The sequence below is a fragment of the Bos grunniens genome, chromosome 8 (genome assembly GCF_055505025.1).
Source record: "Bos grunniens cultivar Pamir isolate PY7600 chromosome 8, Bosgru_T2T1.0, whole genome shotgun sequence".
Classification (NCBI taxonomy): domain Eukaryota; kingdom Metazoa; phylum Chordata; class Mammalia; order Artiodactyla; family Bovidae; genus Bos; species Bos grunniens.
The window spans coordinates 70,881,073-70,908,637 of NC_141172.1; the positions used below are offsets into that span (position 1 = coordinate 70,881,073).

Consider the following 27,565-nt stretch of genomic DNA (forward strand, 5'->3'; position numbering starts at 1 on the left):
CTAAGAACTAGTTCTAGAGTCTGTATCTTTTGAAAAGAGCACAAATGGTCTTCTTTTTATAATATCCACTGCATCCTGAAGCTATGAGTGTGTTTTAATTTTCTAAAGAATATTTATTCTGATTTTAAGAGTATTATATTGCATGCACTTAAAAATGAAAATAATGGTATTTCATTATTGAATGTTCTTTTTATTAGTCTAAAATATATGCAATATAGTGTATAAAATACACAAATCTTGAGTGTACGGATCAAGGAAAAATTTTAATTTATCCTGTAACCATCATCCAAATTAAAATAAGAATACTTCCATAGCCCAGAAAGTTCCGTCATATAGCTTCTGAGTTGATAGCTCCTTTCCTTTCATGTGTGTGTGCTCAGTCGTGTCCGACTCTTTTGAGACCCTATGGACTGTAGCCCACCAGGCTCCTTAATTTTTTATGTTCTTGAACTTTTATGGAGTCTTACTATATATTGACCTTGTGACTGGATTTCTTTATTCAGCATTATATCTGAAGATTTTTGTCTGCATGGCTGCTTCAATCCATAGTTTTTCTCCTTTATGATTGTTACACAGTATTTCATTATACTCTATGGTATGAATATATTCTAATTTGAAAATGCTTGCTGCCATTCATGAATATTTCAGTTATTTCAAGTTTTTTGCTATTATGAATAACACTTCTATGGTTATGTTCTTTGGAGGACAGACCTGTTAATTTCTCTTGTGTATATACCAGTGAGCAGAACTGACAAGTCATGGGGTAGGCATGATTCTGGCTTTAGTGGGTATTGTAAAACAATTGTTCAAATCATTCTATTTTCTTGATATCTTATGCCATTGTCAGTCTTTTTAAATTTGGGATACTCCATAGAGATATCTCATTGTGGTTCAAATTTGCACTTTTCTGAGCAGTACCAATTTTGAGTACCTTTTCATACCCACTGGCCAGTTAGAAATTCTCTTTTGTGCCTATATTTGACCAATTTTATTTTGAGTTCCTTGTCTTTGTCTTGTTGATTTGTGGGAGTTCGTTTACGTCGTGGCTATAAATATTATATTAAATATGCATTGCAAATATCTTATCCCAGCAGTGGCTTACCTGTTTTTCTCACTTAATCATGTTTTTGATGAATGAGCATTCTTAATTTTAATGAATCTCAATTTATCAATTTTTTTTATATGGTTACTACTTTGTCTTTTCTTCTCTCAAGTTTATGAAGATATTCTACAATGTTTTCTTCCAGAAACTATGTTGGTTTATACTTGAATTTTGTGTCTATGTCTCATATTTATTTCCTATATATTGTGAAGTAAAGGTAACTGGATGGGAGAATATACCTCATTTTAAAAACTTGTCTTTTCCCCTGAGCATACAAATACTACTAACAATTTTTTCAAATGCTTCCATTTATTTCTCATTTTTTTCAACCATTTTTAGTTGCCCATCCTATGAATATGAAACCTGAATACTGTAGTAAACAAACAGACAAATATATCTTGACCACTTAGATTCTTCTGTGAGCTTTCTAATTCATATCATTTTTCTCTTTTTATTTGGCTGTTTGTAATTTTTTATTGATTTGTATGAGTGCTTATGTATATATTTAGGTTCTCTAAGCTTGTATTGTTTGTTGATTATTTTTCTCAAACTTTTCGCTCATCTTTTGACTTTATTTATGGTGCCTTATACTTTTCAAAAAGTTTAAATTCTTTTGAGGTGCAATCCATCACTCTTTTTACCTTTTGAGTTTTACCAGGTTCAGTGTATCACTTAGAAAATTTTTCTGTAGTAAGAGAAAACCTGACAAAGATTGACTTAAACAAGTAGACCCTTGCTGTGCTATATCATAGGATATATGAGGCTAGAGAGTCTGGGGCTGGTGGTGGAAGTCCAGGGTGCTGTCCACTTTTCCTGTTCTATTGCTTTTAGCACAAGGGGTGTTGTTTCATGCTAATTTATGGTTGCAGATGACAGCTGTCCTTTCCTATCCTGGGTTCATACTTCAGGCAGTAGAAAAGGAAACAGAAGAGGTAACACCAGCAAAAGTCTGTGTACATTTCATCAGCCAGAATTGTGTCTCATGTACACAGAAAAGCTGGAAATGGAGTCTTGGCTTTTATAGTCTCTATAGTAGACAAAGACAGGGAGGAATAAGCTAGAAGTGAAAGATGGATAGCTCAATATAAACAGATGTTAACTTCAGGAGAGACTAGCTGTGGTGGATTGCCAAATCTTTACTAGTTGCCTTTAATAATTAACTACTCATTTGTCCTGTTATATCTAGTTTCCTACAGCCTTGTATATTTGCCTGCTCCACACTTACTGCTCCCTCTTGTGGCAGAATTCTTAAGTTTTTATGTCCTTGCCTCTCAACTCACCAGGCTGGCTGAGGGAAATCTTTTGTTTTCCAGAAAGTGACACTATAACTTCAGTTTGTGGTTCCTCCCTTGTCCACAGACCTGGTCTGTTTTTCTGAAAGCACTTTGTTATAGGGTCTCACACTCACTGCTGCACAAGGGGTCGGGGTGCCCAAGCAGTTGGGTGCAGAGTGAGAGGAGGTGTAAGTTTAGTACTTGGAGTACTGGGGGTGTTTGCAGACATGGTGTGGGGGGTTTCCTCAGGTGAGATTCCCCCAGAGACATATGGGTGGAATTCCTGCTCAAGTCCAAAGACATGCAGCAAGAACTGCATCACTTTAATGTCTTTTAATCTTCTCATCTGCCTCTTTCCCAATATCTTCATCCTCCCAAGTCATGGAGTTCCCATTGTGGAAGCTGCGGGAAGGAAACAGTTTTCTCCAGCAGTGTCTTGGACAGGTACATTAGCTGGGCACTAACTTTCCTCCTCAGGAGGAGTTGCTGCTGGCTAATTCAGCCATGCACTTTGTCACCCTGGGGAGAAGCAGTGCTGGCAAACTTCCACTCAGCCTCTTCAAAATGTTTGCAACCTCGTATGTTGGAATAGTCCGTTTAGAAGGATGGACGTCTATAAAATCTCTCTCATCAGTATCTCCCTAAGTTAGCACTCTTCAAAATTGCCCTGACCAGGGTGAGTAGGGTTGGGGTGGGTTTGCTGGTTCCATAGCCTGCATGGAGGTCTGTCTGCCTGAGATTCCTCTCTGGTCTTTTGGCTTATGGTGCTGGATCCCACAACTCCCAGAGAGGCACTTCTGATCATGATTGGATGCTTAATTAGTTGTTTAAAATTGGGACAAAGAGCATGGTGGATGAAATGAAAAAAATCGTAATGACTTTTCTGGAACCCTATTAGGGATTTGCAGGGAAAACCACCACCTCAAAATCTTGTACCACTGTGATACTGACATCACTGAGAACCTAATCATTAGTTTAAACACATATTTTTTAGATCATCTAACAGTAAGAAAAATATAAAAGTTTTTTCCCCTCATTCTTTCTCTAGTGCTTTTCCTTTTATTATATGGACCCTCATAGCTCAGTTGGTAAAGAATCCGCCTGCAATGCAAGAGACCCTGGTTTGATTCCTGGGTTGGAAAGAGCCACTGGAGAAGGGATAAGCTACCCACTCCAGTATTCTTGGGCTTCCGTTGTGGCTCAGTTGGTAAAGAATCCTCCTGCAATGGGGGAGACCTGGGTTTGATCCCTGGGTTGGGAAGATCCCCTGGAGAAGGGAAAGGTTACTCACTTCAGTATTCTGGCCTGGAGAATTCCATGGACTATACCATCCATGAGGTCTCAAAGAGTCAGACACAACTGAGCAACTTTCACTGCACTTTCAGTATTTAACACATATCAGTTTCCTTCTGTCCTCAACACTTGTTTTAACATTACTTTTTTGCAGGACAGATGTAACAACAATGAATGACCTGAAGGAGGCTTTATTTTTCCTTTGCTTTTTATAGGTACTTTAACTGGATGTAGATGTTTAGTTTGCTTTTCTTTTAAAAACATTTAAAATAGTCCATCTCATTCTCTTCTGGCTTGCATGATTTTTGATGAGAAGTCCACTGTAGTTCCTGTCCCATTTCCTCTAGAAGTCAGTTTCCCCTCCACCCTCAATTTCTTTAAATATTTTCCTTTGTCTTTGTTTTCCTGTAGTTTGAATACAATTTGCCTACGTATAGATATTTTTGGTGTCGATTCTGTTTAATGTTCTCTGAGTTTCCTGGATCTGTGGTTTGATGTCTGTCATTAGTTTTGGGAAATTCTAAGCCATTATTCCTCCTCTCTGTGACTGCAGAATTCCCAATCTAATTCCTTGAAGCCCTGTGGCGTGTTAACTTTGGTTTTCCACTTATGTGAGATAGGAAGGCTAAAGGGTGCCAGAGCAGGAGGAATGTCAACAGTCTGTCTGGGATAATGCTCTGGAAAGGTCTCTCACCTGGAGAGTAGGGCTCTGTTATGGAGAAGGGTCTGGGCATCTTTTGCTGTTGTTGTTGTTGAGTCACTCGTGTCCAACTATTTGTAACTCCATGGACTGCTTCCCTGTTCTTTACTATCTCCCAGAGTTTGCTCATACTCCTGTCCACTGAATTGGTGATGCTATCAAACCATCTCATCCTCTGTTGCTCCGTCCTCCTGCCCTCAATCTTTCCCAGCATCAGGGTCTTTTCCAATGAGTCAGTTCTTTGCATCAGGTGGCCAAAGTATTGGAGTTTCAGCTTTAGTATTGGTCCGTCCAATGAATATTCAGGGTTGATTTACTTTAGGATTGACTGGTTTAATCTCCTTGCAGTCTAAGGACCTCTCAAGAGTCTTCTCCAGCACCACAATTTGAAAGCATCAATTCTTTGACGTTCAGCCTTCCTTGGTCCAAATCTCACAACTGTACATGTTTTACAACGACTATTTTTCCCTTCTCTCATCAGAACCACAAGGTGGTGGTGTTCTTTGTAGTAAAAAATTGTGTGTGTGGGGGGGGGGGGTGGGGGGTCGTCCCCTGATATTGCTTTCCCTAGCAGTTTTCTTACTCTCACACCAGCTCACATTCAGGCTCCAACAATTCATCAAAATCACCACTTAAGGATTCCTACCAGGTTATGGTTCTAACATCTTCTGCTGCAGATAAACCTATTTTAGATAGGACTCTCTGAATGTAATTCTCTTTCAGTTTGAGGTGATCATTTTCCCTGCAAATTTCAATCCCTTAATGGGTTCAAGAGAAATTATTAGGACTTTTATTTTGCCTAACATGCTCTCATTCTAAGGGCAGGAGTGATGACTTTCAAGGTCTTTACTTGCTGATATTAAACCATTGACACACATCTTTGAGCCAATGATTCTGCTTCTTGGCATAGATGAGGAGGGGGAAGAGCAACTCCTCTTTCTTGAATGACTCAAACATTTTCATCTTTATCCTTTCCTGTTAGTTCTATGAGAATCTCAAGTTTTTCTCTTTATTCATAAATACAGCTTCTATAATAATTAATCAGCTTTTAATTGTCCCAATTATTTTTTCAGAATTAAATATTCTTAGTTTTTGTTAAATTTCCAGAAACTGTATTTGTTAATTTGATGATTTTTCATTTCAGTGAATGTTTCCATCTGTTTAAGACTTTTCACACTTCCTTAAATTTTATTAAAAATAAAAAAAGATGTTTAACAAGTTCCCTTTTTAAAGCTACTATTTAATAAAATAAATACTAGTTTTATTTGACTAGCAGTGTCTAAGTATAAATCTTTGTCCTTGGGACAAATTATTTCTTTAATGGGTTTGTGAGGGTAACCTTCTTTAAATGCCAGGACTGCTTTTGTTATGACATAGTCATCCAACCCCCTGATGCATTTAGCAAGCAACTGGACTATACCTAGTATAGGGAGAAATAATCCCTGGAATAGAAAGTGCTGTTTGTCAAAACTGTAGTCTCTCTGATATGTCTTTAAGACCTTAGAAACCAGCATTTGCCCAAAACAGCTACCCCATAAACATATCACTGTAAATTTAGGATAGCAAAGACTGGTGGTTTGTTCCATCTGTTTCCCAGTGAAGGTTTGGCCTTCTTCTTTGATTAATATGAAATTGGCCAACTGTCCATCTCTACTTTTATTTGGTGTATAGTCCTCTCATTTTCTGAAATCATACAGATTTCCCTTTATTTCCTTCTGTCTACTCTAGAAAATAATTAGAAGTGAACAGAGGGGAGGATGGTTTGTAGTCCTGTGTGCTCAGATTTCCATCTAGATCCTTAATCTGTTTATTTTTTCCCTTCGAGTTTCTAGGTTAAATCGCAGATTTGAAGCTTTTCCAGTTACTTGATGAATATCATAATTTTTGTGTATTTAAAATGTTTACAGATTAACAAGGCAGCCCCGTCAATGTTAGTCAGAGATTATCAACTACAAAGCAGTGAATTTCACTTTATCTTACATCCACCTGCATCCTTACACTCAAATTGTTATGTATCTTACAAAAAGTTCTCTGTTCTGAGTCCACTCATATACACTGAGACACCTCTAAAGCAAAACCTGAATATTTATAACTATTACCAGAAATGCAAGTGTTATGGATTCTTTGCTGCTGCTGCTGCTAAGTCGCTTCAGTCGTGTCCGACTCTGTGCGACCCCAGAGACGTGTTAATTTTTATAGCAGTTCTTCACATGTGTCTCGCCTTAAAATGAAATCTTTCATGAGATATAGCTCTGAAATTTCTATTTTTGCTATTGCAAGATCTCTCAAGGCTTAAGGATTTGTCATAATGCAATTTTGCTGAGCAATTGTCAGCCTGGAAAACCTGTTGTCAGAGAAAATTAGAAATAGCTTCACACGACCAAATTAAGAATGGAAATTGGCAATATATTTTGGTTGCCTGCCCAATATTTAATATTACTTGAGAGAATGTCTGCTTTTAATGAAAAATAGATTTGCAGCACAAAAGAAAATTTTTATTTTCTCCTTTATCAAAATTAAGGATAGGGATTAAAAATAAGTTTTCAGTTTTGCATATTTTTCTTGAATATTGCAGATAGTCTCTGGAGCTAACATATTGTATGTCTTGAAGAAGACTATCCCTATTTTTATTCCTCTCCCACCAAGACTACCCCTGAATAAAACTATGAAGGAACTGAAGCTTATTTCCAATTTTTCCAGAGTAACTAAGAGCATATAATGATCATAGAGTCAGAGAGTGGTGGTGGTTTAGTTGCTAAGTCGTGTCCAACTCTTGGCACCCTATGGACTGTAGCCCTCCAAGCTCCTCAGTCCATGGGATTTCCCAGGCAAGAATACAGGAAGGGGTCTCCATTTCCTACTCCAGGGGATCTTCTCAACCCAGTGATTGAACCCGGTTCTCCTGCATCTCCTGTATTGCGGATGGATTCTTTACCGCTGAGCCACCAGGGAAAGCCAGAGTCAGAGAGACCTCTAAGTAAATCTTCCTGAGCTTTATTTCCTCATCTGGTAAATAAAGATAATATTGCATATGTCATAGGATTTTTGAGAGGATTAATGAGAAAACACGTGGAAAATATCCAAAGCTGTGCCTCTTACTGAATCAGATCAGATCAGATCAGATCAGTCGGTCAGTCGTGTCCGACTCTTTGCGACCTCATAAATCGCAGCAAGCCAGGCCTCCCTGTCCATCACCAACTCCCGGAGTTCACCCAGACTCACATCCATTGAGTCAGTGATGCCATCCAGCCATCTCATCTTCTGTCGTCCCCTTCTCCTCCTGCCCCCAATCCCTTTCAGCATCAGAGTCTTTTCCAATGACTCAATTCTTCGCATGAGGTGGCCAAAGTACTGGAGTTTCAGCTTTAGCATCATTCCTTCCAAAGAAATCCCAGGGCTGATCTCCTTCAGAATGGACTGGTTGGATCTCCTTGCAGTCCAAGGGACTCTCAAGAGCCTTCTCCAATACCACAGTTCAAAAGCATCAATTCTTCGGCATTCAGCCTTCTTCACAGTCCAACTCTCACATCCATACATGACCACAGGAAAAACCATAGCCTTGACTAGACGAAACTTTGTTGGCAAAGTAGCTCAATAAATGATGGTTTTATTTAATTTTTATTGTTTTTATTATGATTTATTAATAAATACAAGTTCCCGTACCCATTTCTTTCCTTTTAGTGCCCCAAAATGTAAGTAAAAGCAAGAAGTAAAGAAGAGTTTAGGAATAACAAAGGACTATAACTGTTTGGGGAGAAGGCAATGGCACCCCACTCCAGTACTCTTGCCTGGAAAATCCCATGGATGGAGGAGCCTGGTAGGCTGCAGTCCATGGGGTCGCTAAGAGTCGGGCACGACTGAGCGACTTCACTTTCACTTTTCACTTTCATGCATTGGAGAAGGAAATGGCAACCCACTCCAGTGTTCTTGCCTGGAGAATCCCAGGGCCGGCGGAGCCTGGTGGGCTGCCGTCTATGGGGTCGCACAGAGTCGGACATGACTGAAGTGACATAGCAGCAGCAGCAGCAGCATAACTGTTTGGACTTTGAACTAATGATTAGACAGAGTTTCGGATCTGTATTTCCATTCAGCAGTTTTCTGTTTCTACACAGAACAAAGCAAGTACTGCCAACAAACAAATAGAAACACAAAAAACTTTTTAGCATGGAAGAATACTTAATAATACAATGATGGATATGTGTGCATTGTAGTCAACATGACAAAACTGATTATGTCTGTGATTTGAAGTAGAAAGGGCTTCTCAACCTTAATTCCAACAATTTTAGAAATTTCAAGACCGGATTTTTTTTTTTTTTTTTAATTTGTTTTTTGTTGTGTTAGATCTGTATCTATCTGGAGGCCTAAATGCATGGATCACTTGCAGTATGGCCCTTTCAATGGAACTGAACCTTTCCCTGAGCACGTGTCAGCATGAGGTGGAGATTTGAAAAAAAAGAAGAGCTTTTTGAAATGAGTGATTAAATTCAGTTCATTGCATTCCACCCACTTTCCCCATTTTTTGGACCAGAGCTGTGGTTTGGATTGAGTTCAGAGGGAGAGGTTTTTCAGAAGTTGAATTGTTTATATGATTTCAGGAATTTGTGTAAACCCATGAGTTGTTCTCTGTAGCCTCGTTTTCTTCGCACTTCTCTTAGAATAAAGTCCAAATCCTTTTAACATGGCCTATAAATCTTCCCTCCTCCTTCAGCACCATCTCTCACCTTTACCCTCCTTCAGCCCTCTCATCTTCCTTTACCCTGTGTGACTCGGCACTTCTCAGCTTCTCTCAGTTCTTTGAACTGTCATATCCTTTCCTGCAACTAGACTTTCACACAGGCTCTTTCTTCTGTTGGAAAACACTTCTAGGCCCCCTTTGCTTTGCCTTCAGGTCTTAGTTTACAGCTTTCTTTCTCCAGGAAGCTTTCTCTGACAACTGAGTCAGGGTCAGCGTCCCTTCTGTGTGGTTTTACATTTATGTTATAGTAAAACAGCATACTGTCTGTCTATAATATTCACTGTTCCTGTATTCCCATGTAAGTGGAAACCATGTTCATTTTTGGATCAGAGTGTCCAGTGCCCAGCACAGAGGAGGAACTCAATTAATATTTGTTAAATCAATATACTTGATCTGTATCTCATATAATAAACAAGGAATTTGTGAAGGTAACTTCTGGCCAAGTTATAGTACATGTTTATTTTTTGTTGTTTAGTAGCTAAGTTGTGTCTGACTCTTTTGCAACCTCGTAGACAGTAGCTCACCAGTCTTCTCTTGCCCATGGATTTCCCAGGCAAAAATACTGGAGTGGGTTGCCATTTCCTCTTCTAGGGGATCTTGTCCAGGGGATCCAACCTGCATATCCTGTGTTTCTTGCATTGGTAGGTAGATTCTTTAACACTGAACCACCTGGAAAGCCCCACCCCTTAGCTATTTCTAGTCCTTTCTTTCCATATCTCTTATCATCCTTTTCTGGAACTTGAATTTTAAGTCAAATGTTAAGAACCTTCACAAAGAGGTATGTTTAAATGTTATTGAGAACTTAAATTGATAAAGTATATGATGAGAAGGCAAAAATAGCTTAGATGTTAAATGCCAGATTTGGAGTTAGGCAAATCTGCATTTAAATCCACCCTTACAGGTGCTGATTCTCAAATATTTACCTTATCTATGCAAGACTTCCTTGGTGGCTCAGACGGTAAAGCGTCTGCCTACAATGCGGGAGACCTGGGTTCCATCCCTGGGTCAGGAAGATCCCCTGGAGAAGGAAATGGCACCCCACTCCAGTATTCTTGCCTGGAAAATCCCATGGACGGAGGAGCCCGGTTGGCTACTGTTTATGGGGTCGCAAAGAGTCGGACATGACTGAGAGACTTCACTATTACTATCACTATGCAAGACCTAGTTTTAAATCATCTACAGAAGCAGAATGATGATGGATTGCTCATAGGATTTCATGACAATTATATGAATTATGTGTAACTGATTGATAAACATTAGGGACTCAATAGAGCATAGACAGAAAGACACATTTCTTTTTTGTTTCCAATGTTTCTTTAAAATTATTCTGCCAATTCCTTCATTTCAGCTGATTGAAATCTCAAGCAAATAAACACAAGTTTTCTGATCATTTTTAAGTGTTAGCATATAGTCTTATTTTTCAGGGCTCTCCAGGTGGTGCTATGGTAAAGAACCTGCCTGCCAATGCAGGAGACATAAGAAACGCAGGTGTTATCCCTCTGTCAGGAAGATCCTTTGAGGGAGGGCATGGCAACCCGTTCCAGTATTCTTGCCTGGAGAATCCCATAGACAGGCTGGCTACGGTCCATGGGGTCACAAAGAATCAAACACCAGTGAGCACAGTGTGGCAGAGAAAAATGCTAGCCCTTCTCTCTTGTGCTCTTTTTCTGTTTCTCAAAGCATCTTATTTCTGAGAATCTTCCATCTGCTCATTCCTTTGTCTTCACAGCCATCTGCTGAAGAGCTCCTTCAGTCAGTCTCTATCTACTCCAAACAACTTTCTTGAAGATGACTTATTCTTCCAAGTCTACCTTTGGAACAGGATTCCTTTCGAGTTGACTCATGTCTGACTCCCTGCCCCAGTGCCTACATCTATTCTTGTCCTTGAAACTCTAGAAATTCTCAACATGAAGGATGTTCTTAATGTGACCCCATCTATTCTCTGTCATGCCAATCTTCTCTAAACAGTTTCTTTTCTTTCCAACAAGTTTTTGTCGTAGCTTGTTGTGGGGGTGGTTATAAGCCAGGTACCAGCTCCCTCCCCAAAACTTTAGAGAACACAGGTGCCAAAATTTCTAAACTGTAGTTTATTTGGATGGGGGTGGGGTGGGAGAAAGAAAAATAAGATTTTGAAATGTTCTTGCTAAAGAAATGTGTACTCTCTAGTTGTCAAACATCCTTGGTTGTGTATGCCCTCTACATGGCCCAATGTTTAGTAAGCCTGTTGGTTGGATTACCTGTTAGATGCTCTGGTATCTCTCTTTAGAACTGGGAGTACTCGTTACCTTTTGGTTTCAGGTTTGGAGAACCAGCCAAAATTAACATGATGAGGAAACATCTCATTCGATATGCTGTTGCACGTGTAAAGTTTACATGTAATATAGATAATAAGAGGTGTAGTAATTAGCTTGTTATTAAAGCAAAGCAGATATGTCAACATCAATTCTGTCATACTGAATCATTCCCTGTTTTAAGGACAGTGGGAAGATTTAAGTGCTGGTTGTTAAATAAAATGAAAGATGAAAGAGACCTATGTCTAACCCATGTGGTAATGAAGGATAAAAGAGACCTATGTCTAATCTATGTTGTAATCACCACCTGGTAGCTTTCCATTCCAGTTAGAGAAAGAAAGAGCAGAAAAGGATTTCTATTTCCTCAAACATGTTGAGATTTGATTCTACATGCTATTTCTTTGGCTTGGAATCTCCTCCCATCTACCCTTTTGCCCACTTTCTTAGAAAATTCCATCAGCCATTAAAAAGAATACATTTGAATCAGTTCTAATGAGGTGGATGAAACTGGAGCCTATTATACAGAGTGAAGTAAGCCAGAAGGACAAACACCAATACAGTATACTAACGCATATATATGGAATTTAGAAAGATGGTGACGATAACCCTGTATACGAGACAGCAAAAGAGACACTGATGTATAGAACAGGCTTATGGACTCTGTGGGAGAGGGAGAGGGTGGGATGATTTGGGAGAATGGCATTGAAACATGTGAAATGTCATGTATGAAACGAGATGCCAGTCCAGGTTCAATGCACGATGCTGGATGCTTGGGGCTGGTGCACTGGGACGACCCAGAGGGATGGTATGGGGAGGAAGGAGGGAGGAGGGTTCAGGATGGGGAACACATGTATAATTTTTTTTAATTAAAATTGAATAAAAAAAAAAAGAAAAAAAAAAAAAGAAAATTCTGATTTATTGTTTGTGTGAGCTCAGTTGCTTCAGTTGTGCCCAGCTCTTTGCTACCCTATAGATCATAGCCCGCCAGGCTTCTCTGTGCATGGGATTCTCCAGACAAGAATGCTAGAGTGGCTTGCCATTTCCTCTTCCAGGGGCTCTTTCTGACCCAGGGACTGAACCCACATGTCTTAATTCTCACGCATTGGCAGGCTGGTTTTTTACCACTGAGCCATATTCTTTGGGGCATGGCAAATGTTTTGTCATATTTTGAAGCTTCTCCTATTCTATTTCCAAAGTTGGTCTTCTTTTTTATTCAGAATACTCTGTACTCACCTTTATTTTGACACTTGCAAACTGTATTTTATGTTTTTGTGTTGATGATATTCTTAAGGGGAAGAACCTTGCCTTATCATTTCTAGGCTATCCAGCAGGCTTGATGGGGCTTTCAATAAAAATCTATAGAATAAATAAATATATCACTTATATATATCATAACTTAATATATATCACAATATATATCATAAGCTAATTTGCTTCTGCTGTTTCCCTAAAATCAGAATGTTATGCACAAGTTGGGAGATGAAGTAGCACTTTGACTAGATTGTAATATGGGTGGAAATTTTATAGTTAAATTGAAATCTACAATGAGAGATATTTACTTGGTATTCATGGTGTAGTTATTCTATCTTTCTCATCAAGAAACATTTAAGCCTCCTGTACATCTCATGTTTAGTCCATTACAACCTTAAAAACCATTCCAGGCATGCCAGCAGCACTTTTTAATAAACAGACAAAACATGAAGACCCTGTTTCACACAATATAGATTATGGAGAGCCATTTTCTACTTTTGAGATGGGGTTTGTAACATGGTTTATGTGTATCATGATCTTCAGTGGATCAATGGGAATCATAAATAATATTTGCAAAGGATGTTCTGGTTTACAAAAACACTGTTATAGTCATTCTCTTACTCCTTAATATCTTATGAGGTAGCAGGATTATTAGCCTCATTATAAGAAAATCAAAGCCCATAGAGTTTAGTAACTTGCTCACATCAGTAAGAAGTAATATATAGGTTCATTATTCAGATCAATTCTAGCAAACGGAGGTCCCATATTCTTTTCACTGTGGCGTGTGTGCTCAGTTGCTAAGTCCTGTCTGACTCTTTTGCAACCCCATGGACTGCAGTCCGTCAGGCTCCTCTGTCCATGGGTTTTCCCAGGCAAGAATACTGGAGTGGGTGCTGCCATTTTCTACTCCAGGGGATCTTCCCAACCCAGGGATCAAACCCATGTCTTTTGAGTCTCCCGCATTGCATTCTTTACCACTGAGCCACCTGGGAAGCTCTCTTTTCACTATAATAAGGCTCATTTTGTAAGCTATAAAATTAATAACAACACAAACATGGACACATAATTTATCCAGAACAGATATAATATATAATATATTTATAGGTAGCCACTATTCAATATAAGAAATTATATTAAAATATTGTTTAAAAGTATGATAAATTTTCATATTTGCATAGCACTTAATACTTTACAAAATTCTTTAGTTTTTCAACTGCTTCTCACAATGACCCAACTTTGAGGCTTTTCCTCCTTTATTATCTTATTAACTCATAGGTATTCTCAAAATAGACATAAATTCAAGCATTTTGTGACATCTTATAATATGGAAACTTGGTACAAGGTTCTGAGAAAGTGAAACCGTAAATTACAATGCCATTTATAGCTTTGAAACAGAGACATCTTTTCTTCTAGTGGTAAAGCAATTGTTCATCCATTTATTCACTAATTAATTGTGCATCTATCATCATCCAGGAACGGCCTTTAGATTTTCAGGAAATATTAAACTTGAGAAAGTTTATCCTTTGCTATCAAGTGACTTATATCAAGTGCCTTCACATATTTACGATTAAAATATATGACAAATATATACAGTTCAAATTTTAGTAGGAAAGGATAAAAGACTAAAAGTAGTGACAGATGCAGAAACAAACATGGTTACCAGAGGGAAAAGGGAGGGCAGAATAAATTGGGATATCGGAAATGACATATACACTTTACTATATATAAAACAGATAATTAATAACGATCTACTGTATAGCATAGGAAACTTGACTCAATACTTCCTAATGACATATATGGGAAAAGAATCTAAAAATAGTGGATATATGTATATGTATAGCTGATTCATGAATAACTGATACTTTGCTGTGCACCTGAAACTAAGATAACATTGTTAATCAACTATATGCCAATAAATTTTTTTTAAAAAGTGGAATATTGATGTTTTTTGGAAAGAGAGTACTACTACCTTAGGGAATCAAGAAACTCTTCAGAGGAAAGAAGACATTTGAATGGGACCTTGAATGATATAGGTGGAAATATATCACCCACTTGGGCTTCCCTGGTGGCCGAGGTTCAAACCCTGGGTTGGGATGATCTCCTAGAGAAGGGAATGGCAACCCACTCCAGTATTCTTGCCCTGAGAATTCCATGGACATAGGAGCCTGGCAGGCTACAGTCCCTGAGGTCGCAAAGAGTCAGACACGACTGAGCAGCTAACACACACTTGAATGATATAGCAAATGAAAATAATGTGGAAGAATCTCCTAGTCTTAGTGAATAAAAGGATCAAAGGCAAATAAAAAAGCCTAGGCTGAATTTTGGAAATAATTCATCAAATTATAGAATGTATGAAAAGGAGTAGAAGAAGATAGATCTCAAAATATATTTGAGGCCAAAAAGTGAAAGGCATTGAGTATCAAGCAAGGAGGTGGATTTTATTCAGTGCACCATGGGGAGTTACTGAAGAATTTTGATTAGGAGAATGTCACACATTGGGAGCTGTGATATATAAACCTTTTGATATTTAAAAAGTGGAAGAGGCACCATTCTGAGTGACCATTGTAGGCCACCAGGCTCTTCTGTCCATGGAATTCTGTAGGCAAGAATACTGGAGTGGGTAGCCATTCCCTTCTCCAGGGGATCTTCCCAACCCAGGGATCAAATCTGGGTCTCCCTCATTGCAGGTAGAGTCTTTAGCTTCTGAGCCACCAGGGCCACCCTAATATATAAACCTTTTGATATTTAAATTGTGCAAGAGGCATCCAGTCTGATTGATCATAATTATAGATCTGATAATATCATCTTTCTTCTTAAATGTGCTTCGGTGATTTTCTTGTCTTTAGGGGAAAATGAAAATTTAACATTTCTGAGCAAATCCCATGTTCCTTCTCTTTTCTATTCTCCATACTCCTTCACTTATCCCAATATACTGTGCTTACTCATTTAACATACCCTTGCACACATGCATGCTAAGTCACTTCAGCTGTGTCTGACTCTTTGTCACCCTATGGACTGTAGCCCTCCAGACTTCTCTGTCCATGGGATTCTCCAAGCAAGAATACTGGAGTGGGTTACCATGCCCTCCTCCAAGATATGTTTACATATGCTATTTTCTCTGCCAGGGAAATGCTTCCTCTGTCTTCTTACTGGAATAGTTTCAAGAATTTGTGTAAACTTTATTACTTCAAGGAGATCTTGTAGTCTATAAAATAATAAAATCCTCCTAGCTATATGTCTCCATAGTACCATAAACTTCTGTTATGATGCTTATTGCATTTTATTATAATTATTTGTTTAATTTTGTGTCTTTCCAGTTCTATTACAAGCTCTCTGGAAGCATAAGCCATGTCTGTCTTGTAGAAATATGTATCCATAGCACAATGGCTGGTTCATGGAGATTTCTTTATATGTCTATATGGAAGAAACCCATACATTAAAGAAATCCTAGAGCATCAGCAAAGATATACACACTTTCTTATAACTAAGAATGGATATTCTAATGGCAAATAAAACTTATCAAGTTACCTTGTGTGTCCTTCCTTATATAGATTAGAATTACCAAGATGTGTGTCTGAGCCAAGCCAAATCATATCTATTTCTGTCCAGAGTTCTAAATAGTAATATTTTGCCCTTGAGAACTGTTATTTTTTGGGAGTTGGAGGGTGGGAAAGGTGCTTCTTTTCTCTTGTGCATGAATTTATAAGGATGTGCATCCTGTTATCATCACTGTCATCACTATCCTCATTGTAGCAGCTCTCATTTTCTCATTGCCTGCAGTGTGTAAGTTGTGTGCTAGAAGTTTTATTTATCTTATTGCACTTAATTTAAGTAACAATATGAGACAGTCTCTGTTTTATGTAATGGGGAATTGATAGTGTTCCTTTATCTCATGAGTACCTGCCATTAATGCCTTATCAACAGGTTACCTTTCTCTCCAGACATGAAGCCTCTCATCTGTAGAATTCCCTTTTTTAAGGGACTCCAGACTGTCTTAAGCCATCTGTTCCCCTCCATCACCTCTCCTGTGTGTGTGTGTTAGTCACTCAGTTGTTTCTGATTCTTTGCAACCCCATGGACTGTAGCCTGTCAAGCTCCTCTGTCTGTGGAATTCTCCAGGCAAGAATATCAGAGTGGGTTGTCATTCCCTTCTCCAGGGGATCTTCCAGACCTAGGGCCTAATCTGGGTCTCCTGCATTGTAGACAGATTACTTCCCATCTGAGCCACCAGGGGAGCCACCTCTCCTACCCAGTCCCAAATCTAGCCTCTTTTCTCCTTGGCCTCAAGCCTCCATCACTAGGATTGTATCTCAGATCAGTGGGGCTAAATAAGGGTATAAAGAGGTATTCCTCCTTGGCCTGGGGCCAGAGTGAAGCGTCATGACCTTTAACATGACCTTTCTCCTTTCTGAATTTTATAAAACCAATATAAAATGAACCAAAGGAGAAGGTTTGCGTCCAAAGATAGCTAGATCTTAGACACAAGGTTAGCACTAACAGTGAGGTAGAACTCAAGTTCACAAGGAGATGGGAGCAGAACCTGGTAGGGAAAAGAAAGGACCATAAAACCCAAATAAGAAAGGAATGAATAGAAAGGAATTGGAGGGACTTCCCTGGTGGTCCAGTGGCTAAGACTCTGCACTCCCAATTCAGGGGACCTGGCTTGCATCCCTGGTCAGGGAACTAGATCCCACATGCCATGCTAAGAATTCACAGGTCACAACTGAAGATCTCGGCACAGCCAATAAGAAATAAAATATTTTTTTTAAAAAAGAAAGGAATTGGAATAAAGACTTACAATGGAGGCTAAGACTAAAGCCTAATTAAACAAACCAAGCCTGCAGTGATGGTGAGTCAGAAGGAGTTGAAGATACTCTAAGAATGAGGGAAGGACTAAAGCTTTTGGTGGAAGATCAGCAAACAGAGCACTGAGAACCTGGGGTAACAGCAGAGAGTGAAATCAGGCAAAAGTACTACATTCAGTGAAATGAATCATATCCCTTTAATTTCTAATTTGAAACAAAAGGGAGTTTACATTGGATGCAACAGCAGAAATATTTATATATATTTAACTTCATTGGATCTTCAGAACAACTGTAAGTGATGCTGTTGTTCCAATTTTTTAATATTGAAAAAGCACAATTTTCAACATGATTTTTGGTCTCTTGAACAGAAAGTGTGATGTTAAAAGGGTTTCCCATGTGGCTCAGTGGTAAAGAATCCACCTGCCAATCAGGAGATGTAGGTTCAATGCCTCAGTCAGAAAGATCCCTTGGAGTAAGAAACGCAACCCACTCCAGTATTCTTGTCTGGAAATTCCATGGAGAGAGAAGCCTGCAGGGCTACAGTCCATGGGGTCACAAGGAGTCAGATGCAACTGAGTGACTGAGAACACATGCACATGATGCTGAAAACATAAGAAACTATGGGGTAGAAAGTGGGAGGGAGGTTCAAGAGGGAGGGGATGTATGCATGCATATGGCTAATTCATGTAGATGTATGGAAGAACCAACACAGTATTGTAAAGTAGTTATTCTTCAATTAAAACTAAATAAAAAGCAAAAGCAAACAAAACATGAGAAACTATGGTGAAAGATAAATTTCCTTTTTACTGTGATCATTTTAGATATGAGCACTGTCATATCACTATCTTTCTCAAGAATTCAGAAGGAAAGAAAAAAGGAAGAAAGCCAGCTCAGCCACAGTCTGATGGTTGGAAGTAGTTTTTCCTTAACACCATGCCAGAGAACATTTTTGCTCTGTGAGCTGTTGCTATGCTCGCCTTAGCCCTGGGATCAAACACTTTACATGTGTTGGCCCTGGGATAGTGCCCATCTCCTTAAACGTTTGGTTTAGTAAAAGCTAGTGTTTGAACTCAATGATGAGGTCATCTGACTACAGTTAATATTAACATAAGCTGGGGATGAGTTCAAGAATTTGGAACTCTCCCTTACATTGTCTGTTGTTCAGTTGCTCAGTCATGCCTGATTCTTTGCGACTCCATGAACGGCAGCACTCCAGGCTTTCCTGTCCTTCACTATCTCCAAGAATTTGCTGAAATTCATGTCCATTGAGGTGATGGTGCCATCCAAAAATCTCATCCTCTGTCTACCCCCAAAAAATTGAATATGGACAGATGAATTTTGGTTGTCCTTAGACCAAATCTATGCAGCAAGCAAAGATTTTGGTCAGTCTGTGGCTAATTTCTATGTGGCCTGTTCCCTTGTGCTTAGTCGCTCAGTAGTGTCTGACTCTTTGCAACACCATGCCCTGTAGCCCACCAGGCTCCTCTGTCCATGGGGATTCTCCAGGTAAGAATACTGAAGTGGGTTTCCCCCCTTCAGGGGACCTTTTCCCTTACAGAATTGTCAAAACTTGCATAGCAGTATCACAGCATGTGGAGGACTGAGAAACATTATTGCAGTCTTGAGGTTTTTCTACACATTTGCCTACTTTTTCATCATATTATCAGGGACTTGAGTGTCACAAATGTCAACATATTTGGTTTTCTAGGTAGATTTTTTGGTCTCCTTGTTGATGATCTGTCATACAGTATTTCTTTGAGCACAGAATCACTTTGGCAGGATGCTTAGCATTGTGCTGATGAATGAAAGTCCCTAGATTACAATAAGCACCTCTGTGCAAAAAACTGTACTGCAGTATGAATAGTTACTCACATGATGAAAAAAGAACCCAGTGAAAAATTTGGAACACCAATGGCTCTGTTCTTAAGGTCTATCAGAAGTTTTTTGCCTTCAGGCAGTAATTTGGAGTATCTTATAGTGAATGGCAAAGGAACTTAGGCAGTACACTAATATGTGTTTATTCTTGGACTATATTTCCCCCGCTCAGGAAAATGTTTCTCGTAAGATATGATAATGAGCCAGAATTGTGTGGTGAAGTAAAGAGTCACAGTGTAAGTTAGATCTTTAGAAAGTGACTCAGAATGGCAAGACTTGGTTTTATAATTTCTAAACCGTGGAACCATTATATTCAATGTATTACAGTATCCAGGACCCTCTGTAATGGATTTTTTTTAAAAGATAGGAAGCTATAGGATTACTTTATAGCCAGGAAGCAGTTTTTAAATCTTTGTTCTATGCTGCACAGCATGTGGGATCTTAGTTCCCCAACCAGGGAATGAATCCATGCCTCCTGCATTAGAAGTGCAGTGTCTTGACCACTGGGTCACCAGGGAAGTCCCCCAGGAAACATTTGTACCATCACAACCATACATGTAAAACTATAATCAGATCATAAGGCAGTTGACGGATATCTGGGATCAGGGAAATGAGAATTTAATAGAGTTTTCCATGTATAAATAATCTCAAACTCAAACTATTCTGGAAGCCTGATATTGACTGCTGCTGCTGCTAAGTCACATCAGTCATGTCTGACTCTTGGTGACCCCATGGACTGTAGCCTACCAGGCTCCTCCGTCCATGGGATTCTCCAGGCAAGAGTACTGGAGTGGGTTGCCATCATCTTCTCTGTGATATTGACTAGTTGGAGGAAAAGAGAAGAATGATTAGGTACAGAAAGGGTAGAGATATTTATAAGGATATAGGACTGATGGATTGACATTTCCTACTCCAGGGAATCTTCCAAACCCAGGGATTGAACCCACATCTCTTGCATCACCTGCATTGGGAGGCGGATTCTTTACCACTGCACCATATTTACAGAAACAATTTTAAAATCTTTATTCACTAACTTTATATTTGTGTTCTTTCTGAGTCTGTCCTTATTGATTGACTTTTCTCCTTGTTATTAGACATGTTTTTCTGCTTGTTTTCATGACTGGCAAAGCGTAATTGTATTTCAGTCATTCTTTGAGGAGATACTCCATGTCCAAGGGCAAAGGAGAAGCCCCAGCAAGATAGTAGGAGGGGCGAAATTGCATTTAGAATCAAACCCCATACCCGCCAGAGATGCTTAGAGGGCTCAAACATACCTTGTGTGCACCAGGACCCAGAGGCCCCACAGACACTGAGACAGAACTGTGTTTGGGTGTCTCCTGAGGGGGTACGGGTCAGCAGTGAGCTGCTGCTGGGACAGAGGCTCTGGGTGCAGTAGACCTAGTTATGACATAAGCCCTCTTGGGGGAGGTCACCATTAAGCCTGCCATAGAACTGCCAGAACTTACACAGGACTGGGAAAACAGACTCTTGGAGGGCACAAACAGAACCTTGTGTGCACCAGGACCCAGGACAAATGAGCAGTGACCCCACAAGAGACTGACCCAGACTTGCCTGTGAGTGTCCTGGTGTCTCTGGCAGAGGCATGGGTTGGTGGTGGCCTGCTACAGGGTTGGCGCACTGAGTGTAGCAGTGCATGCATGGGACCTCTTGAAGGAGGTCGCCACTAACTTCATTACCTCTACCATAGGAATCAGTGAGCTAAATGGACTGGAATGGGTAAATTTAACTCAGATGACCATTATATCTGCTACCATGGGCAAGAATCCCTTAGAAGAAATGCAGAAGTCAGAGTCAACAAAAGACTCCAAAATGCAGTACTTGGATGCAATCTCAAAAATGACAGAATGAACTCTGTTTGTTTCCAAGGCAAACCATTCAATATCACAGTAATCCAAGTCTATGTCCTGACCACTAATGCTGAAAATGCTGAAGTTGAACAGCTCTATGAAGACCAACAAGACCTTCTAGAACTATCACCCCAAAAGATGTCCTTTTCATTATAGGGTACTGGAATGCAAAAGTAGGAAGTCAAGAAACACCTGGAGTAACAGGCAAATTTGACCTTGGAATACAGAATGAAGCAGGGCAAAGGGTAACAGAGTTTTGCCAAGAGAATGCACAGATCATAGCAAACACCCTCTTCCAATAACACAAGAGAAGACCCTACACATGGACATCATCAGATGGTCAACACCAAAATTAGATTGATTATATTCTTTGCAGCCAAAGATGGAGAAGCTCTATGCAGTCAGCAGAAACAAGATGAGTAGCTGACTGTGCCTCAGATCATGAACTCCTTATTGCCAAATTCAGACTTATATTGAAAGTAGGGAAAACCATTAGACCATTTAGGTATGACCTAAATCTAATCCCTTACGATTATACAGTGGAAGTGACAAACAGATTCAAGGGATTAGATCTGATAGGTAAAGTATCTGAAGAACTCTGGATGGAGGTTCATGACATTGTACAGGAGGCAGAGTTCAAGACTGTCCCCAAGAAAAAGAAATGCAAAAAGGCAAAATGGTTGTCTGAGGAGGCTTTTCAAATAGCTTTGAAAAGAAGAGAAGCAAAAGTCAAAGGAGAAAAGGAAAGATATACCCATTTGAATGCAGAGTTCCAAAGAATACCAAAGAGAGATAAGAAAGCCTTCCTCAGTGATCAATGGAAAGAAATAGAGGAAAACAATAGAATGGGAAAGATTAGAAATCTCTTCAAGAAAATTAGAGATACCAAGGGAACATTTCATGCAAAGGTGGGCACAATAAAGGACAAAAATGATATGGACCTAACAGAAGCAGAAGATTTTAAGAAGTGGCAAGAATACACAGAAGAACTATACAAAAAAGATCTTCATGACCCAGATAATCATGATGGTGTGATCACTCACCTAGAGCCAGACATCTTGGAATGTGAAGTCAAGTAGACCTTAGGAAGCCTTCCTTTGAACAAAGCTAGTGGAGGTAATGGAATTCCAGTTGAGCTATTTCAAATCCTAAAAGATGAAGCTGTTAAAGTGCTACACTCAATATGCCAGCAAATTTGGAAAACTCAGCAGTGGCCACAGGACTGGAAAAGGTCAGTTTTCATTCCAATCCCAAAGAAAGGCAATGCCAAAGAATGTTCAAACTGTCGCACAATTGTACTCACCTCAGTTCAGTTCAGTCACTCAGTTGTGTCCGACTCTTTGTGACCCCATGAATTGCAGCACACCAGGCCTCCCTGTCCATCACCAACTCCTGGAGTTCCCATAAACTCAGGTCCATTGAGTCGGTGATACCATCCAGCCATCTCATCCTTTGTCACCCCCTTCTGCTCCTGCCCCCAATCCCTCCCAGCATCAGAGTCTTTTCCAATGAGTTAACTCTTCGAATGAGGTGGCCAAAGTATTGGAGTTTCAGCTTTACCATCAATCCTTCCAAAGAACACCCAGGACTGATCTCCTTTAGAATGGACTGGTTGGATCTCCCTGCAGTTCAAGGGACTCTCAAGAGTCTTCTCCAACACCACAATTCAAAAGCATCAATTCTTCGGCGCTCAGCTTTCTTCACAGTCCAAGTCTCACATCCATACATGACTCACACGCTAGTAAAGTAATGGTCAAAACTCTCCAAGCCAGGCTTCAACAATACATGAACCATCAACTTCCAGATGTTCAAGTTGGATTTAGAAAAGGCAGAGGAACCAACCAGGGATAAAATTGCTAACATCTGTTGGATCATCGAAAAAGCAGGAGAGTTCCAGAAAAATATCTATTTCTGCTTTGTTGACTATGCCAAGTCCTTTGACGGTGTGGATCACAACAAACTGTGGAAAATTCTGAAAGAGATGGGAATACCAGACCACCTGACCTGCCTCTTGAAAAATTTATAGGCAGGTCAGCAAGCAACAGTTAGAACTGGACATGGAACAACAGACTGGTTCCAAATAGGAAAAGAAGTATCTTAAGGCTGTATATTGTCACCCTGCTTATTTAACTTATATGCAGAGTACATGATGAGAAACGCTGGGCTGGAGGAAGCACAAGCTGGAATCAAGATGCCAGGAGAAATATCAATAACCTCAGATATACAGATGACACCACCCTTGTGGTAGAAAGCAAAGAAGAACTAATGAGCCTCTTGATGAAAGTGAAAGAGGAGAGTGAAAAAATTGGCTTAAAACTCAACATTCAGAAAACTTAAGATCATGTATCTGGTCCCATCATTTCATGGCAAATAGACAGGGAAACTGTGGAAACAGGGAGATGCTTTCTTATTTGGGGCTCCAAAATCACTGCAGATGGTGACTGCAGCCATGAAATTAAAATATGCTTGCTCCTTGGAAGAAAAGTCATGACCAGCCTAGACAGCATATTAAAAAGCAGAGACATATCTTTGCCAACAAGGTCCATCTAGTCAAAGCTATGGTTTTTCCAGTAGTGTGAGAGTTGGAGTATAAAGAAAGCTGAGCACTGAAGAATTGATTTGGACTGCAGGGAGATCCAACCAGTCCATTCTAAAGGAGATCAGTCCTGGGTGTTCTTTGGAAGGACTGATGGTAAAGCTGAAACTCCAATACTTTGGCCACCTGATATGAAGAACTGACTCATTGGAAAAGACCCTGATGCTATGAAAGATTGAAGGTGGGAGGAGAAGGGGACGACAGAGGGTGTGATTGCTGGATGGCATCACAGGGTCAATGGACATGAGTTTAAGTAGGCTTGGGGAGTTGGTGATGAACAGGGAAGCCTGGCGTGCTGCAGTCCATGGAGTTGCAAAGAATTGGACATTACTGAGAGACTGAACTGAAATGAATCCAGCAGGTTGGGACTAGCATAAAAGTCTAGGGGGAAGACAAGGACGTGGGTGTATGCTGTTTAGTTGCTTCAGTCATGGTCTGACTCTTGGTGACCCCTTGGGCTGTAGACACCATGTATTCTTGTCCATGGGGATTCTCCAGGCAAGAATACTGGAGTGGGTTGCCATGCTCTCCTCCAGGGGATCTTCCTGACCCAGGGATCCAACCTGCATCTCTTATGTCTCCTGCATTGGCAGGCAGAATCTTCACTGCTAGCACCACCTGCGAAGTCCCAGGATTAGAAGGCTGGAGGAAAGGGAGAGTGCACAAATATGATCAAAACTCTCCAGATATATTAGATACTATTTTATGGGACTGAGAGTACTTTCAGTGGCTACTGCTGATCTATTATCTTTCCAGTTTGAAATAGTCAAAGAAACTAACCCAGGCTGGGTCTTTAAATGAGAAGGCGAGGCAGTCAGAACGCTTTGCCACATATGAGAGAAAGAGTCCTACTTGAATATCTAATTTTCTTCATGGTTATTATCTGTGTTCCCCCTTTATCTTTCTATATTCTATTTTTTTTTGGTTTAGAATTCATTGTGCTGGTAATAATTTCCTGTGAAAAATAAAACTTCCTCTTATTCATCTTACAGAAGGGTTCAGTTAATAAATATCAGTAGGGTCTCTTGTGGCTCTGAACATTTATGGTTCAGGATTTCTTTCTTTATTTATATATCTCCATATATGCTGAGTATATATAGAGTCATACTATCTATATATAGAGATAGAAATAAAAAGGCTTCTCTGTAGCTCAGGTGGTGAAGAATCTACCTGCAATGCAGGAGACCTGGGTTCAATCCCCAGGTGGGAAGATACCCTGGAGAGAGAAATGGCTACCCACTCCAGTACTCTTGCCTGGAGCCTCTCATGGACAGAGAAGCCTGACCGACTATGGTCCATGGGGTTGCAAAGAGTTGGACATGAATGAAGTGCCTTAGCACTAGAGATATAAATGTATGTGTGCGAGTTTGTGTGTTTGAGAGAGATCTAGAACTAGATGTCTAGAAATCTAGAGCTAGAAGAGATCTTACTGATATCTGTTAGTTTCATAAATTAAAAAAATTAAAAACTAACACAACATTGGAAAGCAATTATATTTCAGTAAAAAGAATATAACCAGATAAAATATTAAAAATGCATATCTTAGATGTTTATCAGAGCCTTGTTAATTATAGTAAAAATGTAGAAAGAGTGTAAGCATTCAACATAAGAGATTTTGTTAAAAAATTACAGTATAGGCAAATCCATAGAGGCAGAAAGTAAACTTGGTTTTCAGCAGCTGTGAGAAGGGAGAAACAGGAGCGACTAAATAGGTACAGGGTTTCTTTGAAGAGTGACAAAAAAGTTCTAAAATACAGCTCTGATGATAGTAGCACAAATCTGTGTCCATATTAAAACCACTGAATTGTATGTGACTTTTAGTGGTATTGGTTTATATCTCAATAAAGCTCTTTAAAAATTTTTAAAAATCATACATATAAAAGTTATATATACATCTTTATATATAAAATACAGGTAGGGAAAATATATAGAGAGAATGATATCATTTACCTTATAAGAAATATTTTAAGTCACTACTCAATAGCAGGTATTTATGACAACAACCTTTAATATCATCAATTCCTGCCTGTCCCTAGCTTGGCTGGTGAAAATCATTTACTTGTTTTTTTCATTCAACAGTATGACTGAGTATCTACTACACTGTCTGTGCAAAGAATACAAAGATGAGTAAGACATGGCCACTATTGAAGTCTTACAACAAAAAGGAAGAAAAAGGTTTGATTCTGCTTTATTGACTATGCCAAAGCCTTTGACTGTGTGGATCACAATAAACTGAAAAATTATTCAAGAGATGGGAATACCAGACCACCTGACCTGCCTCTTGAGAAATTTGTATGCAGGTCAGGAAGCAACAGTTAGAACTGGACATGGAACAACAGACTGGTTCCAAATAGGAAAAGGAATACATCAAGACTGTATATTGTCACCCTGCTTATTTAACTTCTATGCAGAGTACATCATGAGAAATGCTGGACTGGAAGAAGCACAAGCTGGAATCAAGATTGCCGAGAGAAATAGCAATAACCTCAGATATGCAGATGACACCACCCTTATGGCAGAAAGTGAAGAGGAACTCAAAAGCCTCTTGATGAAGGTGAAAGAGGAGAGTGAAAAAGATGGCTTAAAACTCAACATTCAGAAAACGAATATCATGGCATCTGGTCCCATCACTTCATGGGAAATAGATGGGGAAACAGTGGAAACAGTGTCAGACTTTCTTTTTTGGGGCTCCAAAATCACTGCAGATGGTGACTGCAGCCATGAAATTAAAATACGCTTACTCCTTGGAAGAAGTTATGACCAACCTAGATAGCATATTCAAAAGCAGAGACATTACTTTGCCAACAAAGGTCTGTCTAATCAAGGCTATGGTTTTTCCAGTGGTCATGTATAGGTGTGAGAGTTGGACTGTGAAGAAAGCTGAGCGCCGAAGAATTGATGCTTTTGAACTGTGGTGTTGGAGAAGACTCTTGAGAGTGCCTTGGACTGCAAGGAGATCCAACCAGTCCGTTCTGAAGGAGATCAGCCCTGGGATTTCTTTGGAAGGAATGATGCTGAAGCTGAAACTCCAGTACTTTGGCCACCTCATGTGAAGAGTTGACTCATTGGAAAAGACTCTGATGCTGGGAGTGACTGGGGGCAGGAAGAGAAGGGGATGACAAAGGATGAGATGGCTGGATGGCATCACTAACTCGATGGACGTGAGTCTGAGTGAACTCCGGGAGTTGGTGATAAACAGGGAGGCCTGGCATGCTGGGATTCATGGGGTCGCAGAGTCGGACATGACTGAGCGACTGAACTGAACTGAACTGAGAGGAGACTGGCCTCCTCAATCTGTAATTAAAGCATCTGCTGATGTTACCAGTGTTGCCAGATGATCAGCAGCTTTTGTTGCCTAATCCTGGGCCAGCCCCTTCAATGAGCCCAGTAGATGCCTATTCCAGATAAGGTTCATGTTTGGTTGTTTTGGGCTGATGTTCTTTTCCCAAATGGGGACAATCTTTTCTTCCTAGTAAACGTGTCCTGGTTTCACCTAAAACCAGTCCCAGCTTGCACTCTCCTTTTGGATGGAAACTTCCAGCATGCCATGTGGTTTTAACAAGAGCTGTATTAAAAAAAATGATTACAATTTTATTTCTAGGGCATGAAAAAAAAAGAACAGACATGTAATTTTACAATAATACTTAAATTCATGGTCATTCTATATACAATCTTTTTTTCTTTTTGGTATTTGATTATTACTTTCCTCCTTTCAGAGTAAGAATAAGACATAATGTATCAGTTTGGGTTCTTTCAGAGAAGTAGAACATTGAGT

The 27,565-nt window shown here is 39.7% G+C and overlaps 1 long non-coding RNA gene across 1 annotated transcript in view; it reads left to right on the top strand.

Annotated features, from left to right (window-relative positions):
* LOC147367392 (uncharacterized) overlaps positions 1–27,289 on the top strand; it is a 66,111-nt gene extending 38,822 nt beyond the window's left edge. Inside the window, exon 2 of the long non-coding RNA XR_015169187.1 lies at positions 25,870–27,289. This is a non-coding gene — a long non-coding RNA (uncharacterized LOC147367392). The remainder of the gene's footprint in view (positions 1–25,869) is intronic.
* The last annotated feature ends 276 nt before the right edge of the window (positions 27,290–27,565 follow it).